The 15842-nt window shown below is 46.7% G+C and overlaps 1 non-coding gene across 1 annotated transcript; it reads right to left on the bottom strand.

The window, feature by feature from the left end:
* Positions 1-5409: 5409 nt before the first annotated feature.
* On the bottom strand, positions 5410-5483 carry TRNAS-CGA (transfer RNA serine (anticodon CGA)). The gene has a single exon. It is a non-coding gene; the product is annotated as a tRNA-Ser (tRNA).
* Positions 5484-15842: the final 10359 nt, after the last annotated feature.

Here is a 15842-nt window from a genome sequence, read left to right as displayed (position 1 = left end):
TTTTCAGGATGGCACTGGAAAATGTTTATGCGTGTGTTTGTGTCACGTGCGTTTGCATCAGGCTAATAGTGAGAGCTCATCCGCTCCGCCAAATAGTCCTAAAGTTGTTGAAAACAATGCTGAATTGAATGTCTAAAATAGTAATATTTATTTATGGTCTGCAGGTACAAGAAATGGACAATTGTTTCTTTTCTAGTTGTAAACACAAATAGCAGCAACATCAGCAGTGTTTCAAAGGTAGGCTTATTTTTGTATAAAATATGAAGAGTTAGTGAAAGCTAGCCATTTCGGCTCCTGTTAATTCGGAAATCCGAATGATTCGGACTGCTGACGCGATCCTGGCCAACGCCCATGCCGTGGTATGGACGGCACAGCGAGTGATCACCCAAATATCCTTCATGTCAAATATCGCGTAACAGGGGTGCCCGTGCACCCCCAGTAGTTTGTTTTCTGTGTTCAGTTTCAGTTTTCCGAGTTTCGTTCTAGACCGTGGCTCTAGTACAGTTCTACACAGCTAGTAGTACAGTTCTGGACAGCGATTATCACGTTGCTGGCCTTTTCATTTTCACCAGAAGGCGTATCGATGCATGTTGCTCATTTCCATCCCTGTGTTACTTCCGTTTTTTCTGTGAACTGAAATTATGCAGAAACTGCAAGAAATCATCATTACCAAATCATCATTACTGTACAGTTTTCAGCTCAAGCAGACAACCATTGGCCATGTGTTATGGTTTTTGAGGAAAGGAAATTGCGCAGTAACTGTATCACATTTCAGTGGACACCCGAACCACACCATAAGGTAAGGGAGGAAGGTGGGAGTGAGAGAAGGTTTTCACAAAATAAATTTACTCTGGAGCGAATGATTTCTAGCAGTTTTCCTGGAGGGGGGGGAGGGGGGGGAGCATTCGTTAGTTGGGACCTTCAGGTAATGTTTGGATATTTTTCGTGCTCCCTTGAAGTCAGAATTAATGACTTTTTGCTGCAATTGTAGAGCATTTTAGGAAATTTTGGAATGTGCTGTGGGCACTTTTGTTTAGAAGCTTCTACTGAACAGTCGTACCTCGATTGACTGAAGTCAGGTGCTCAGTGAGATGTCATATACTACTAGGTTGAATAGCGGAAATAATGCCAGTTGTGGAATTCCCCTCATGCCCTATGTCTTCAAAATTAGTGCACTGATAGACTGAAAACTGGAATTCTTGAAATTGCCGTGTCACCTGTGGCAGTTCATTTCAGTTCAGCTTAGAAGGTTTCCGCAGGTATAGCGATTACAAAGGATGTTCACGCATTGAAACTGTTCGAAGGCTTTGGAACTATTTTAATTAGTTTTCAAGTGCATTTTCCTGAAGAAAAGATTAGGCAGAAAAATTGATTTCACGTTGGTTTTACATTTCGCTTCACTTTTACAATGGTTGCCTTTCCTTTGCGTTTTTGAATTTGGTTTTGCTGTTGCTTTTCTGTTTCCCTGTTGCCTGGGCTTTTGGCTGGTGAAAGTTTGCAGAGGGTTGATGTGGGTGAAGCATGGAGGTGAATTGAGCTCCTGGAGAGTGGATCGAGGTTTCGGACACAGACCACGGCGCAATCGTTTCACGACCTGCTTAGTGCTGACGGACGGGGAAATTTAGACATACGAGCGCAGGGCTCATGGTGTCTCTCGTATTTCCCTGAATTCCGGCAACGTGTGTTTGAAGCCAAAGTCTGGGCGAAGGAATGACAGGATAAGAAACGGGAGGGAGCACAAACCGACGGCGGCGCATACGGATCGGCTTCGCCTGCCGCTGCTCTAAACCACTGCTTTTTTTATTTTATTTCCTGTTTAGACAAGAGACCTCGCCGCAGTTTCTCTTACAGGCAGCCTTCCTCTCTGTTCTTTGGATATCGTCGACCTCATCACCTTTAATCCACTTCATTCTGCGTCTAGTATGTTTGCGAAAGCCGCTATAGGAGAAGGCGAAAATGCAAAAGCGAAAGCGAACGTTCTATGCAGATTTGCCACATCACGTACGCGGCACGGTTGGCTTTCAATATTTTTTTCTCCATTAGATGACGTCAGAAGGATGCCGCGAAAATGAAAGGTTGAGTCAGTTGCATTGCATGCCTCCGGGGCTTGGCGGAAGGGCACATTCACATCGGCGAGTCGTAGTCGTGCGTCCGATTTCGATCACTTAGTGTGGTCGTGGATCGGAAGGAAAGCGGGCATAGAGCGTAACGAATCCGCTTAAACGGCAGTGTGAAGCCGCCTAGCTGAAGGCAGCTGCCGTGCAACTATAGTACACCGATTGTCACAGAATAGGTGATGAACCAACAAGCCAAAATCACCACCCTTCATCGGTTCACTCATTGTGTCAGATGCGACTGTCGCTTGCCTGTTGCGGCCTGGGCACGAATGTGGACGTGCACGCCCGATGCCATCATGTCAAAAGGAGCTGTCGCAGCTGGAGTTTTCAAGTGTCGAAGGCAGTATGCCAAGTGGTCCTAATTAAGGGCCGCCGCATATTGAATGCTGCACTGAAAACGGCTGCGAACTCCTGCTCGTAGAACTGGAGAAAGTGGAACACAAAGCTCCGGCACGCAATCGCCAGTCCCCAAATCATAGTGCCGCGAATCTTCGTTCTGTATGTCCACGCTCACAGCCGCCGGCATGCGGCTTTCATTCAGTTTGTGGCGCGAGATGCGGCCATGGCTTATCTCGATTGATTGCGGCCACGCGCACTGCTTCCACATTTTTCCAGTGTTGTTTCTTTTGGTTCCTTATCTCGAGAGTACCTTGCCAGCTTTAAATTGAGCGCGGCCAAGAACTGTTCGACGACCGTCGAGCGCGCTTGTTACTACGCAGCCGCCAAGCCATTCAGTTCTTTGTGGACGCAGGTCTGCCCAATAAAGTTTCTTTTAGAAGCTTTTCCAGCTGTTTTTTTTTTTACTACCGTCACCACAATCAAGAAGGCGTTGCGTTTCTGTGCGACGTATCGCCGTCGCTTCGAGCGTGAGCTCCGCATACGAATGCTGTGCAGGGAGCGGCCACTCGTGCTAAAGGTACGTTTTTACTCTTCCCTTGCCGTGTCTATTCATGTCTTTCAATTTGAACGCTGGCGCAAAGTGGCCCATTCTGTGCGATGAGGGCCGCTTGTTGACAAGTGACGCCATCTAGTATGGCAAAAGAACTGTACTTCAGTCACGGATTCCGTTTTTAATGCGTTAACATTAGAGCACCCATTATCTCATTGTGTCCGACTTTGTCGTGGGCTGTTTTGGTCTAGGACTGATCATCAGCCTCCTTTAGGCCTCTTCTTTTATTTGTTATTCTACGGATCGTTCCGCATTTTTGGTTCGTTGTTTCGTTCATTGTTTTGACCATGTGGTCTTTTCTGCATAGTTCTGCAGCCACATTCCTAGGGCCCGGAATTTATCCGTTTCCTTTATTGTTTGCCCATCCATTATTAGCGTTACCTTCGCAGGTTGAAACCTTCTCGACTAAATTCGGATCAATGCCGACTTCTCAGATAGATGAGCATTTCATACCGCTGTTTCGTGCCAAATCCGCGGTGCAGTCTGCCACCTCAAGTAAGCTGCGTTCTTTCTCTCCGGTGGGCCCCTTAGTGGCCCGCACCGTGATACAGTTCGTATGAAGGGCGTCATTTACGTGCAGGATGTTTCTTAGCTTTTCTGCCAGAGACATCATAGGGATGCTGAGTAGTATAATGGCGATATGATGGAGCTTTTCGTCGTTCCCTTGTTTGGTGGGTTTTTCCGTTCAGATCGGATGTTGCTCGTGAGGAAGGATTTTACATCGTTGAATGTTTTTGTCCCGCAATTAGTTATTGACCGCCCCTCGCAGAGGTGGCCGCCGCGGTGGCTGAGTGGTTACGGCGCTCGGCTTCCGGCCCGAAAGACGCGGGTTCGATCCCGGCCGCGGCGGTCGAATTTCGATGGAGGCGAAATTCTGGAGGCCCGTGTACTGTGCGATGTCATTGCACAGAACCCCAGGTGGTCGCAATTTCCGGAGCCCTTCTCTATGGCGTCTCTCAGCCTGAGTTGCTTTTGGACGTTAAACCCCTATAAACCAAACCAAACCAGGCCCTCGAAGATATATCCTTGAGATTGATATTGTTGAAAGCTTTCTTTTAAGTCTATGGCCAGGACTATGCTCTCGTTGTGGCTCCAGGCTCTGTCCAAAATTTATCATTTTAATCCTAATAGTACATCTTGTGTTGATAGCTTTGACCTAAAGCCAAACATGGTATTGGGTATATGCAGTCATAGTTCCGTAAGAAGCTATACAGCCTGGCCCATTTCGAAGAGCTTTCCTAAGCTTGAGGTTAGTGATATGGGCCTTAGATTGCATATATAGTAGACTATAGGTTTCATTGCCTGGCTTGGGTATCGCGACCATCTCTTCATGCTATCACGTCTCTGGGACAGCCCAGTTCCCAGTGCTGGCGATAAAGCCACATTAGATAACAACTGTCCGTAAGACACGCGTTTCCTCCGGACCTGGGTCAGCTCCTTGCTTCTGAGCAGTGGGAGGCCTTGCTGCTAAGCTCCGAGCCGAGGGTACAACTCCGGGCCGTCGAGCGGGCCAAAGAGGTCCCTGAGAGCCAGGGGCTTGCGGCCGCCTAGTGCGACCAGCAGCCCGCCACCTCCCAACCCTTGCCGATGAATGAAATTTTTCCTCTTCCTTCCCAGTGAATAATTATAAATTCTGTGAGTTCTTTTAGGTGTCCGGATCCGAGGTTCCTGATAATCGGGTTGCTGATTTGGTCCCCTCCTCGTGCCGCGTTTCTTGGGAATCGTCTAACCGCTGCATAAGACCTCTCCGCACGTGATGGGGGCGTCGAGTTTATCGTTTTGTTCCCCGCTGTACTCCGTCGCAGAAGGGGCGACATGGTTCTCGCCTATGTACATATTCCAGTTTCACTCTTGGTTATTCGGTTCCTTCGAATCCGTGGGTGATTTTTTTCCCAGTGTTTTCCCGCATTATCGTTTGGAGTTTGCAGGTTTTATGAGCTGACTCAGTTACAAAACTTACATCCAATTTTTTTTTATGCATCACCACTACCACCGCCTATTTTCCCGCAGTGAGGGCAGAGTTCAATGACAAGGCGGAAGGCCGATGTAGTTCCGTTGCATTATTAAATACATTGTTCGTCGGTTTGAAAGACACCGTTTTCGATATATATATATATATATATATATATATATATATATATATATATATATATATATATATATATATATATATATATATATATATATATATATGAAGTGAGGGGCTCGTTTGACAAACATATTAAAGAAGCCAACAATCACCGAAACGAAGGTGCATAGGGGAATGTTTCTATTTTTTATATCTAGTGCCAATCAATTAGTTTTTAAAGAACATTACTTATAAATCAGCAGAAAAAACAACCATGCCGCCGGTGGGATTCGAACCCACGACCTCCGAATATCGCGTCCGGTGCTCTTACCAACCGAGCTACGGCGACGGCTGTCGGCGAAAGCAGCAGATTGGACAGCCGTCGCCGTAGCTCAGTTGGTAAGAGCACCGGACGCGATATTCGGAGGTCGTGGGTTCGGATCCCACCGGCGGCATGGTTGTTTTTTCTGCTGCTTTATGAGTAATTTTCTATAAAAACTAATTGATTGGCACTAAATATAAAAAAAATAGAAACATTCCCCTATGCACCTTCGTTTCGGTGATTGTTGGGTTCTTTAATATATATATATATATATATATATATATATATATATATATATATATATATATATATATATATATATATATATATATATATATATATATATGCATGCTCTGCGCATGCATGCTATAATTAGTTGCAGCGAACGGACAGAACAAATGTCGATGACATCATCATTGCTATACAGCGAGCGAATGCGTTTAGAATGCTTCCGAATGCGTTTGGAAATTGTTGAAGAACTCAACTGATCAGCGACGGACCCCGCGGCAGACGCTGACAGCTTCGGTTTCATTGGTTTTTTTTTCATAACTTTCCTCTATCTCCGACTGCGCAGTCGGAAAATATTCGTTGTTTATCCAACCTCACGCATATACTGCGAAAGTATTCGGTAAGAAAAAGATGAATAAACTTCAAATTTTTGAACTCGCACAAGCTCAGCCCAGGAGCTCAAACGAGTTTTAGCGCGTTCGAAAATTATAAACTGCCGAGATGGTACTCGACAATAAAATCAATCTTCTACCCAGTATAATGGATGGTACAATGCTCACCAACATCTGCCAGTAAACTTTTAACACTGGATAAGGGGTGGCAAGCCATGGCGAATATAGCCAGGTTTCGAAAAATGGCTTAGCCAATTCTGGCAAAGACTGGGAGAACTCTGGCTAACATGGCCCACGATAGCCAGATTTCGAAAATGGCATAGCCAATTCTGGCAAAGAGTGGGAGAACTCTGGCTAACATGGCCCATGATAGCCATAATTTGATGATGGCACAGCCAATATCAGATGCTCATTGGCAACTCTGGGCCTACTTAGGGCCACGCTTTTCCAGTGGCTTTCTAATATTGGCCCGCTGTCATGCGCTACCTGGGATGTCGATGTGCTGGCAGGGGAGCGCGTAAAGCTGAGCGTCGGTGGAAGTTTTGAATCCGGCTAAGAGACCTTAATCGATTAGTTGAGTCTGTCGTTTTATATGCTTTTAATTTAAAAATAAATATTGCTATAGGTTTCGTATTTAGTGGGGGTCTTGTCTGTCGTGCAGTCGGCATTGTGGAATTGGGATGCATATACCACAGTCACCCGCAAATTATAGAACGCTTTCATTTTCTTCTCCAGATATTTTAGGCTGGAGTACACAGCTGCTTCGCTTGCGAAGTCAGTCTCTGTGCTGCCTTCGTTGCAGTCCCCTTAACCGTCGTGTGGTGTCTCAGTGGTAGCGCGCTAATTGAGCTCCATGTTTGCAACCGACCAGCCCAAATTGCTGCTTTGCTTGTCGCTCCCGCTGCTGTCGCAAATCACTGTTCCCACATCGAAGAGTGCTGCGCTCGCCGCCGTTGTACTTCGACCCGTCCACTCTGCTGCGTTGACGAAAACTGCAGTTTAAGTGCGAGGTCGGCGTATGCGAGGCAGTGATCGCATTTGACGACTGTTGCGACAGCCTTTTCCACTTGTTTTCCGCCACAACCTTGTACCTCCTTGTTTGTGGAAATAAATCAAAACAATATCCTTCGTCAAAAGGCGCTCACAGTATTAAGAGGGCGCATCCACAGCCGTGGCTAATTTTAATGACGTGACCTTGGCTAATTAGCCGGCTTAAAAAAGTGATTATTGATCGGCTGGTGCACTCTAAGAAAAAAGGGTGTGAGAAGGGGGTAAAAAAGACTTTTACACCCTTTAGAGGACCCTAGGAGTAACTTTGCACCCGTCAATAGCATGCTCCTGATCACTTACCCCCTTTTAGAAAACTTACTCTCTACTTACCCTCCCTACCAGTGTTGATAACTGCGCGTCCGTTCCCGCCCCTAAAACAGCGGGAAGATTAGTTTGCTCGTATGTCACGACGGGGCGCTCGTAGAGCATTTTGTGTAGGGTGCCTGGACGCCCGCTCACCTCCGCTTTTAGGGTGAGGACGCGCTTTGTACCACCCCGCGCCGCCGTTCCCCCATCGCCGCGGCATGTTTCCCACTCGCAGGTCGCGTACTGCGCGCTATGCGTATGGCGACTTCAATAATGCGACTTAACTGGAAATAGCACACAATTGTTTCACTAGTGGCAGTAGCGTTTTAGCACTTTTGAGTGTATTTTATGCATGTTGCACTCGCTCCGACTACATGACAATCGACAAGATATGACGGATTGCTGTGTTTCTTTAATGGCTGCATTGAAAATCGACGGCAGTTATTTGTTCTTCATTGATAGTGATAAAATAGACTATATTAGGGTCCCCAAATTCCATTAAATTATGCGGCTTTTGTTGTTTTGAACGTACGGACTTTTCGCAAAGCCCCGAGTTTCTCGTTTATACAAGCAACGCGGAGGATGACCTGCCAAATGTAATACTTTTGCGTAGTTAACACCCACTTTTCCAGATTTATCTGAAGTGCATTTGTCTTATTACTGCACTGTATGTGAAAAGTATTCCACGTAACAATGTCAAGTTTCTCTTCCAAGTGGTCCGTCGTGGCACTGCTCTGGAGTGAATTCAAACTGAGGACGCGTCTCAAACCAAATGACCATATCTTCTTAACTGCTTCTCTTAGCGGCTTGTACCGCAACAAAATAATTCAGATGGTTGCGTTTCCCTTTGGATGGTGTTGACTACAAGTAGACTCATGATGCGATGCGACGACGTCTTCGTAATTCGAAGCGACTAAGTCGCTTTATTCGAGGGAAATTTAACTAAACAATTTTTTTTTCATTCGAAAACACGAAGAAAAATCATTCAAATCGACTGATTCACAAAGACACTTCCCAAATCAGCTTCTGATAACTACTTATTTTGAATACCGTTGTCCCCGCCAGGCTACACTAACAAAGAGAAGCCGACGCAACACAGGCCGCCTTACTCGCTTCCGCGGAGCCGTCTGCTCCAGTTGCTAAAAGACGCTGGCTTACTGCCGAACTCGGTTAGTCGTCGGGCAGGGCTGTAGATGGGTCTGGGCTAGTAGGAAAACCACGTTTGAGGTAAAGCGCGCAGGAAGACGCTGGCTAGTGAACATGACTGACAAGCTCTCATCCCCACTGCATCGAAAGCTGAGGGGAAAAAAAGAGTAATCTATACGACATTGTGTCCCAGAAACAAGTGTGACGAATTTTGCTGATGTGGCTGCATGACGGAAATGAAAAGAGCCTTTTTCTCCAGTTGTAGATTCTTTTTAAACGATACGAAAAGGAACGCAAATAAACCATTACTGGAGAAAAATCCGCCTTTTGTTGGCGTCACGCAGCCACGACTTCTTTGCTTACTGACGCACAGAAGATAGGTTTGGCGCCAGGATATTCGCAGTGAGCTGATGCAAAGAAGTAGAGAGAGGGGAGGGTTATAATGCCTTCGTGACATTAAGATAAGACATGATAGACTGAACAAAACGCTGCGACGAGAATATGCGGAAAATATTTGCTTGCTAACACAACGTCTGGAAAAGATCCGTGTAGTGTATATAAATAGTATTTAGAATTTCATTGTTTAACGAACGTATTTGCTCTTCAAAACTTATGCTGCCACCTATGGCGCGAAGACGCTGCGGTGGAGAGTAGTCGCGCTTGCGCCTCGAAGGCATTCCAAAATTTCGAATGTCTCCGCGGAGCTCCGTCGACTCGAATTTCATGTGAACCGAATGCCGTTAAAAGACGTCGTGTAGCAGCGCAGCTATGGCAGTCGAGTCGAATGACATTCGTTTGGAAGGCATTCGAGGCATTCGAAACGCCCGTGTAGCACAGGTATAACCCGCGCAGAAGGCTTCTACTCGAGGCGTGGCACATTCAATAGACACGAAAGAATGTTAATCGCTCCCTGGGGACACGCACCGCCAGCGCGACTGAAGCGGGGTCCTGTTTACAGCAATGGAAGGATCGCGAGGCTCTCGATGACTCTTTTCGTCACAGTTTGAAGCTCTTTCAGGTTCCACGAACTTCGCGGTTTAAGTTGTCCTTTCAATGCCCCCAAACCCTTCTCTCCCCGGCTTGAAATCCTCTCCGTCTGCTCGAGAGCCGAAGCAAGCCAGCACCAAGAACATGGAGATGCATACCCCTTTTCGACGCCTGTTCTGGCATATGCTTTTACACTCTATTTCCAAATCTGGCGGCGAGCGTCGTGCTTCAGATTCTCTCCTCCGTTTATCCCCTCCCTGTTGGACGAAGAATACAGTGGAGGGCGACTGGGTGACTCATCTGCCCTCGCGCTAACTCTTTCAGTCAGCAGAGCAGGAAGTGAAAACGCGGTAATTGAACAATGGTTTTTGGCTGGAAAATATCTGCCTGTAAGTCAGCATTCCTGCAGTTTTGCGAGTTGTCCATTGTACTCCTGGACAGCTTTTTGTGGCTCTGCAGCCAAGGCTAGGCAGGAAAAAGAACAAAACGGGCCAAATTTCTGTTCCCAGAACTGGTCGCAATGTTCATTGGCGCCCTCACCCCTATCTCTTTCCTACTATCCCCTCACCTCTTTCGTTTCACTTCTTCAAACTACCTGCTATCCTTTATTTCCGCTACCCCAGCTCAGGTGCCACCGATTAGTGATGGCAGATGCCGGGGTGAGCAAACATCTTTTACCTTCCTTTTGTTATTTTAAATAAATAATCACTTACATACAACTGGTCGCCACGATGAAGGACTTCCCACAATCTTTACACATTTTCCAGAGAAAACACATTTGGAACAGCAGTTTTCAGTGACACCGAAAATCTCCCAGAAAAGACGAGCGATAAAGATGGGGCGAATAAAGAACGAACGAATATTCAAAGCACTCTATCGCTAAAGAATAGCACAGGAGGGAAAGAGACGCGGACGCGCAGCTCGGGAGCCATGCTAACCCCTCTTGTTCATCAGAGCCTTTTAGTTTCACCCCCCATACCCGCTACGTGCTCTCCACTCTCCGTGCGATTACCTTGCTGCCCGTGCACTGTGCTGACTCCCTGCTCATGAGAACGTATTTCTCCTTCGCTGAGACGATCATTTTGGTCAATACAGGCATGTACAAGTCGAGCACTGTGGAATGCTAAAGTAGTCATGGTTTTCAGCTGTGAGAGATGTCCCTACTATGCGTCAAGCTACGCGAGCGTAGTGAACCACATAGGGAAGGTTCACTCTCAAGAGCCGAACTTTAAAGTAGTGTGCGGGATAGAAGGCTGTCCTAACGTCTACGGCTCCTACAAGTCATACCGCCAGCACCTCAACAGAAAGCACTCTGAATTTATCAAGACCGCCGAAGTTTACAAGCCATGCAGCGGCAGTGACAACGTAGCATCGGATACCGGCGTGGACGAAGGCCCATCACCTCACTCCATCGAGACCACGTCCGACGAGACTCGGCGAGCAAATGGAAATCCACCTACTGACGACAGCCCTGAATATGAGCTCGACGAAGTTAAGCGCCATTTGATGCTCTTTTTTTTGAAGACGACAGAGACGCGCTGTTAGCCACGGAGTGTTGCGCATGACATATTTGATGATATTAAGGTGTTTGTGCAACTTTTGTTATCTGCAGTTCTGCGGCGCACTTTGAAGGCCGGGCAGAACGGCCGCACTAGTCTGTGTGATGAAGTGGAAACTTTTGGAGTTGACATTGTCGATTTTCTGTGGGCTGACCTTCAAAGTGATCATGCCGTTCTGGCATACGTGCAGAAAAGGCTTCATTATGTTCAGCTAGAGGAAGTTAAACTTTCAGGAGAAACTGACCCGAGAGTCTGTGGTGTGTGCTTTTATGTACCCTTGGAACGTTCCCTTAAAGCTCTGCTGACGTCTCATGAAGTAGTTGAAGCAGTTTTGCATCAGGCAAGAATTGATTCCAGCCAAAAGCTTCGGAATTTTTTTGACGGAGCTTTTGTTAAAGAGCACGCTTTACTCATAGAAGGCTCAGCGAAATCAGTACTTCTGTTATTGTATACTGACGAATTCGAAATCTGCAATCCTCTCGGCTCGGCTGCCGGATCGCACAAAATATTGGCAGTGTATTTTTCGATCCTGAATCTCCACCCAAAATACAGGAGCAAATTGAGCTCTATTCACCTGCTGCTCCTTGCCAAATACACCGATGTGCGAAGATTTGGCATATGTCAAGTAATCGCTCCGCTAGTGAATGACATAAAGCGTCTTTAAGAGGAGGGCTTAACATTTCTTTTCAACAGTTCCGAGATTGCACTCCGTGTTTTTGTAGTTGGTTTTACCGGAGACAACCTGTCACTGCATAAGATAGGGGGGTTCCGCGCATCTTTTGCAAACGGCAGGGTCTGCCGATTTTGCCTTGCTCACAAAAGGAAGTTGAACACACTACTGTCGGAAGCAGATGTAACTGTGCGAACAGCAGCTGCACACAGCAGCCACCTCACGGCTGTAACGCTTGACAGAGACAATGCGCAACTGTATGGCGTTAATGAGGAGTCTTCCCTCCTGAAAATCCCTGACTTCGACGTCACACAACAGTTGCTTCCCGACTGTATGCACGATATTCTGGAGGGAGGAATAGGATTCGTGGTTAAACATGTGCTCCAGGGCTTATTGTCTTCTGGTGGGCTAAAGACCGAGCAGTTGAAGAACATTTGTAACTATAGTTTCCAACAAAATGATAAGAGAAATCGCCCAGTAGCAATCAGCATTTCTCGGAAGGGCATCGTGCTCAAAGGCACAGCAAGCCAGAAGCAGTGCTTATTCCGTTTACTGCCGCAGTTTTTCGCCGACATAGTGCCAGAAGGTGACCCTGACTGGGAGATATATCTTCAGTTCCGGGAGATAGTTAATATAGTCTTAGCAGAAGAAATTCCTGAAGATTGCTGCAGTTATTTGGAGGTCCGAATTTCTTATTTTTTAAAGAATTTTGGAACCAGATATCCAAATGTGCATATCATTCCCAAGATTCACTACTTAATCCATTACCCAAGATTCATTTCATTGTTCGGTCCTCCACGCCGGTACTGGAGCATGCGGTTTGAAGCAAAGCATGCTTACTTCAAGACTATCGGCACGCGCAGCAGGAACTTCAGGAACATCTGTCGTACTTTGTGCGAAAGGCATCAGCTGCGAGCATGCTACGAACAGTCAGCTATGGTCGTCAGTGACAGTTTGAGCACTTCTCATGCGTCCTTGGTCAAGCCAGCAGATGTACCAGAGTTCGTGCGCATTGAACTTGGCATCACAGATCAGGAAGTGAAAATGTTCTCTGTGGCAAATGCCAGCGTCGACGCTTGCTCGTACAGGTGTTCAGATGTTCTACACATAGGCTGGGAAAATGAAGCTCCTGTCTTTGCTGAAGTGAAAAAGTTGCTGATTTTTCGAAATTGCCTTTTTCTTTGCTTGGAGAAATTTCATACAAAAGGATTTTCACGTCATCGTCAAAGCTATGGTGTGTCGCCGTCTGGAACAGACTTGCTTTTGCGTCCAGGACAAGAACTAGACAATCATGCGTTGGACATGTACGAGTACAGTCAGGGGTTTGAAGTTATCCCGCATTACGAACTTTTTGACTGATGTGGTAATGCTAGCGCAAGTCAGTGTGGATACTAGATCATGTGCAAACAATGCATGAAATAGACGTTGTGAAACTGTTTTATGTTTTATATCTATGTTCTTGCTAATTACATGTTGCTCCGCGAGGATGACGTCAAATGCAGTTGCCGCTAGGATGTATTGACATAAATGTATATATGATTTGATTGAGCAAATTTCAATGCGTCCATATAAGCGCACATATCTCTGTGTGTCTCACATCCTGTGGTCCATTAGACCATCTCTTCATACATCTTTTTTCGAATATATGTATGTGTGCTTAAGTCTTCGTGTCTGAGAGTAAACAAGTACCTGCATTTTTAATACATTTGGCTTGATTCGCTGTCCTGAGATTTGCTTTCTTTTGACATCTGTCACATTCTCTTGGACGTTAATTAATCGCGCTTAGAAGACTACGTAAAGTATGGAAGAACTGATGATACGTACCAAAGTTGTACGTAACGCGTTACATGTAATTGATTACTTGTAAGCAGTTGCATTTTCGTGTTACTTTGGAATGTGCTTTCTTCGTACCGAAGCGGTGCCCTTGTGGTAGAGCATCAGCCTAACATTCGGGGTGTACTGGGTTCGATCCGCAGTGCCACCGGGTACCCGCCTGTTTTTTGATGGCTATAAGATTTTCCCCGGCCTTGTGCTCGGCTCTTATAGGGTGAGATGCTTGGGAAAAGGGTCTTGGGCCAAACCGCTGTCTTGACGGATCAGAGATAAGGCGGATCAGAGCTAAGTTCCGCCGTCCAGCAACCCTAAATCCGGCTCGTGCGGTAGAAGCCCAACTTGTGTGCATCGATTGCTTCTTTCAAACGATGTTTCAGGTAATTCAGTTACTTTTTCTGCAGTTCATCACACGTAATCAGCTATTTTTTTTTTCAAAAATTAGTTGTAACCAACGGTGCAGCTTTCCTGACGGCACTGGTGCTAGGGGACGTGTTTTCTTTGTGATCGAGTGACAACGAACCGGCTGCAGAGAAGCATTGCGCACGATCATGTCCGGACCACATCCGGGTTACCACCGCCGTCGACGGGAGTTCTCCACCCGAGAATATCATGTGACCGCCCTGTACACCCCCCCCTTACACCCAACACCGGCGCAAGGTGTTCATATGTTAACTTATAGTACGGCTTTTCCGTGTAGCGCATGAATTGAGGGCGTGTTCAGTGCAGCAGCTGACCGCTTCACAAGGAAACATCGGAAGGTTATCGACCGCAGCTTCGACAAACAACTACTCTCGGAAATTAACAGCGTAGGACAGATTATCAAGCAGGCCGCTGTAGTTCACTCCAGTCTCAGTAAATTTGTGTTAAGTGCAAACTACAAGGGCCCTTCCTGGAAGTACGCGCCCAGCGTCGGCGCTCTTGGGGTACGCCGAACGGGCGTCGAAAAGAGGCATGCATCTCCATTTTCGTGGCGCAGGCTCTCTTCCCCTCTCGAGCCGACGGAGAAAATTTCAAGCCGTGAAGAGAAGGGGTTGGGGGGCGATGAAAGGACAGCTTAAACCGCGAAGAAAAGTGTGTGTGTGTGTGTGGGGGGGGGGGGGGGGGGGCTGGGCCTGAAAAGCTTAAAGCCATGAAGAAAAGAGCCACCGAGAGCCCCGCGACTCTCCTATTGTTGTAAACCAGACCCCGCTTTCGACGCGTACGCGAGCGCCCGTGCGCTGGCGCCGATATCTAGCATGGTCAGATGAGGTTTGCTGGCGTCTCCTGCAGTGCGCATGCGCAGACCGATTCTGGCGTACGCCAAGAGCGCCAATGCTGAGCGCGTACGCCCAGGAAGGGCCCTTTGAGTTGGCCCTTTATGGTAATATAAATGTCGGGAAGAAAGTGACGCAACAGTAGTCGATTACCTTTCTGTAATTGCCAAGTTACTTTCCTGGGACCGTACTTCGCCACGATAATCAGTTTCATTTCAGATGGAGTCATTTTAAATGTAATCGGTTGCTTATTTTCTATAACGTGTGCAAATCTAATATTTAATGGAGCTATGTCACCTTTTAGTTTTCTTTCTAGCAGTAGTAAAAGCAATTGAGGTACACGTAAGAAGCGGCAGAAACACAATCCGAGAACATGCCTTGTCCCTACAGGTGCGTGACTAGCTCATTTTCTAATTTATGTGCAATATCTCCGAAAACTTATGTTAAAGCACTCTTGAACCACCTTCATGGTGGTGCAAGCGTGCAAGGTGGTGCCATGTTAGGGACGACAAGCGCAGAGCATGTGTACATTTCTAATATTGCCTACTTCTCACTATTTTTAGCACTCAGCAAGTAAAGAAAACAGGCGATTTTTAATGCCGATAGTTAACCACGCAATGCGGTTTGTACCTATGCTCATTACGAAAAAGGTGGGGAAAAAAGGGAAAGATATTTTTACAAATTCATCTGTCTTTCCTCATTTTGTCTGTTTTAAGGGTACGTAAAACGTTAGAGGTGAGTAAATACCAAGAAAGCATACACGGGCAATGTTACTAGAACCAGCAACATCGGTTCGGAGAAGGAAACGGAGAGAATAAAGAATCGGCTTGCACAAGGTCCGAAGGGTGAGAGGTGGTGAAGAGAGGGTGCAGGGGACACGTGGGTTCGCTCCTTCGTCCTTCCGCCAGACAACCGCGTCGTCTGCTAGCGCGACCGCCATTTTCTTGCATACGCTGGTCGCA

Source organism: Amblyomma americanum, chromosome 4 (assembly GCF_052857255.1).
Source record: "Amblyomma americanum isolate KBUSLIRL-KWMA chromosome 4, ASM5285725v1, whole genome shotgun sequence".
NCBI lineage: Eukaryota > Metazoa > Arthropoda > Arachnida > Ixodida > Ixodidae > Amblyomma > Amblyomma americanum.
The sequence above is the reverse complement of the archived record's forward strand: the minus strand, read 5'-3'. Positions and strand labels throughout refer to the sequence as shown.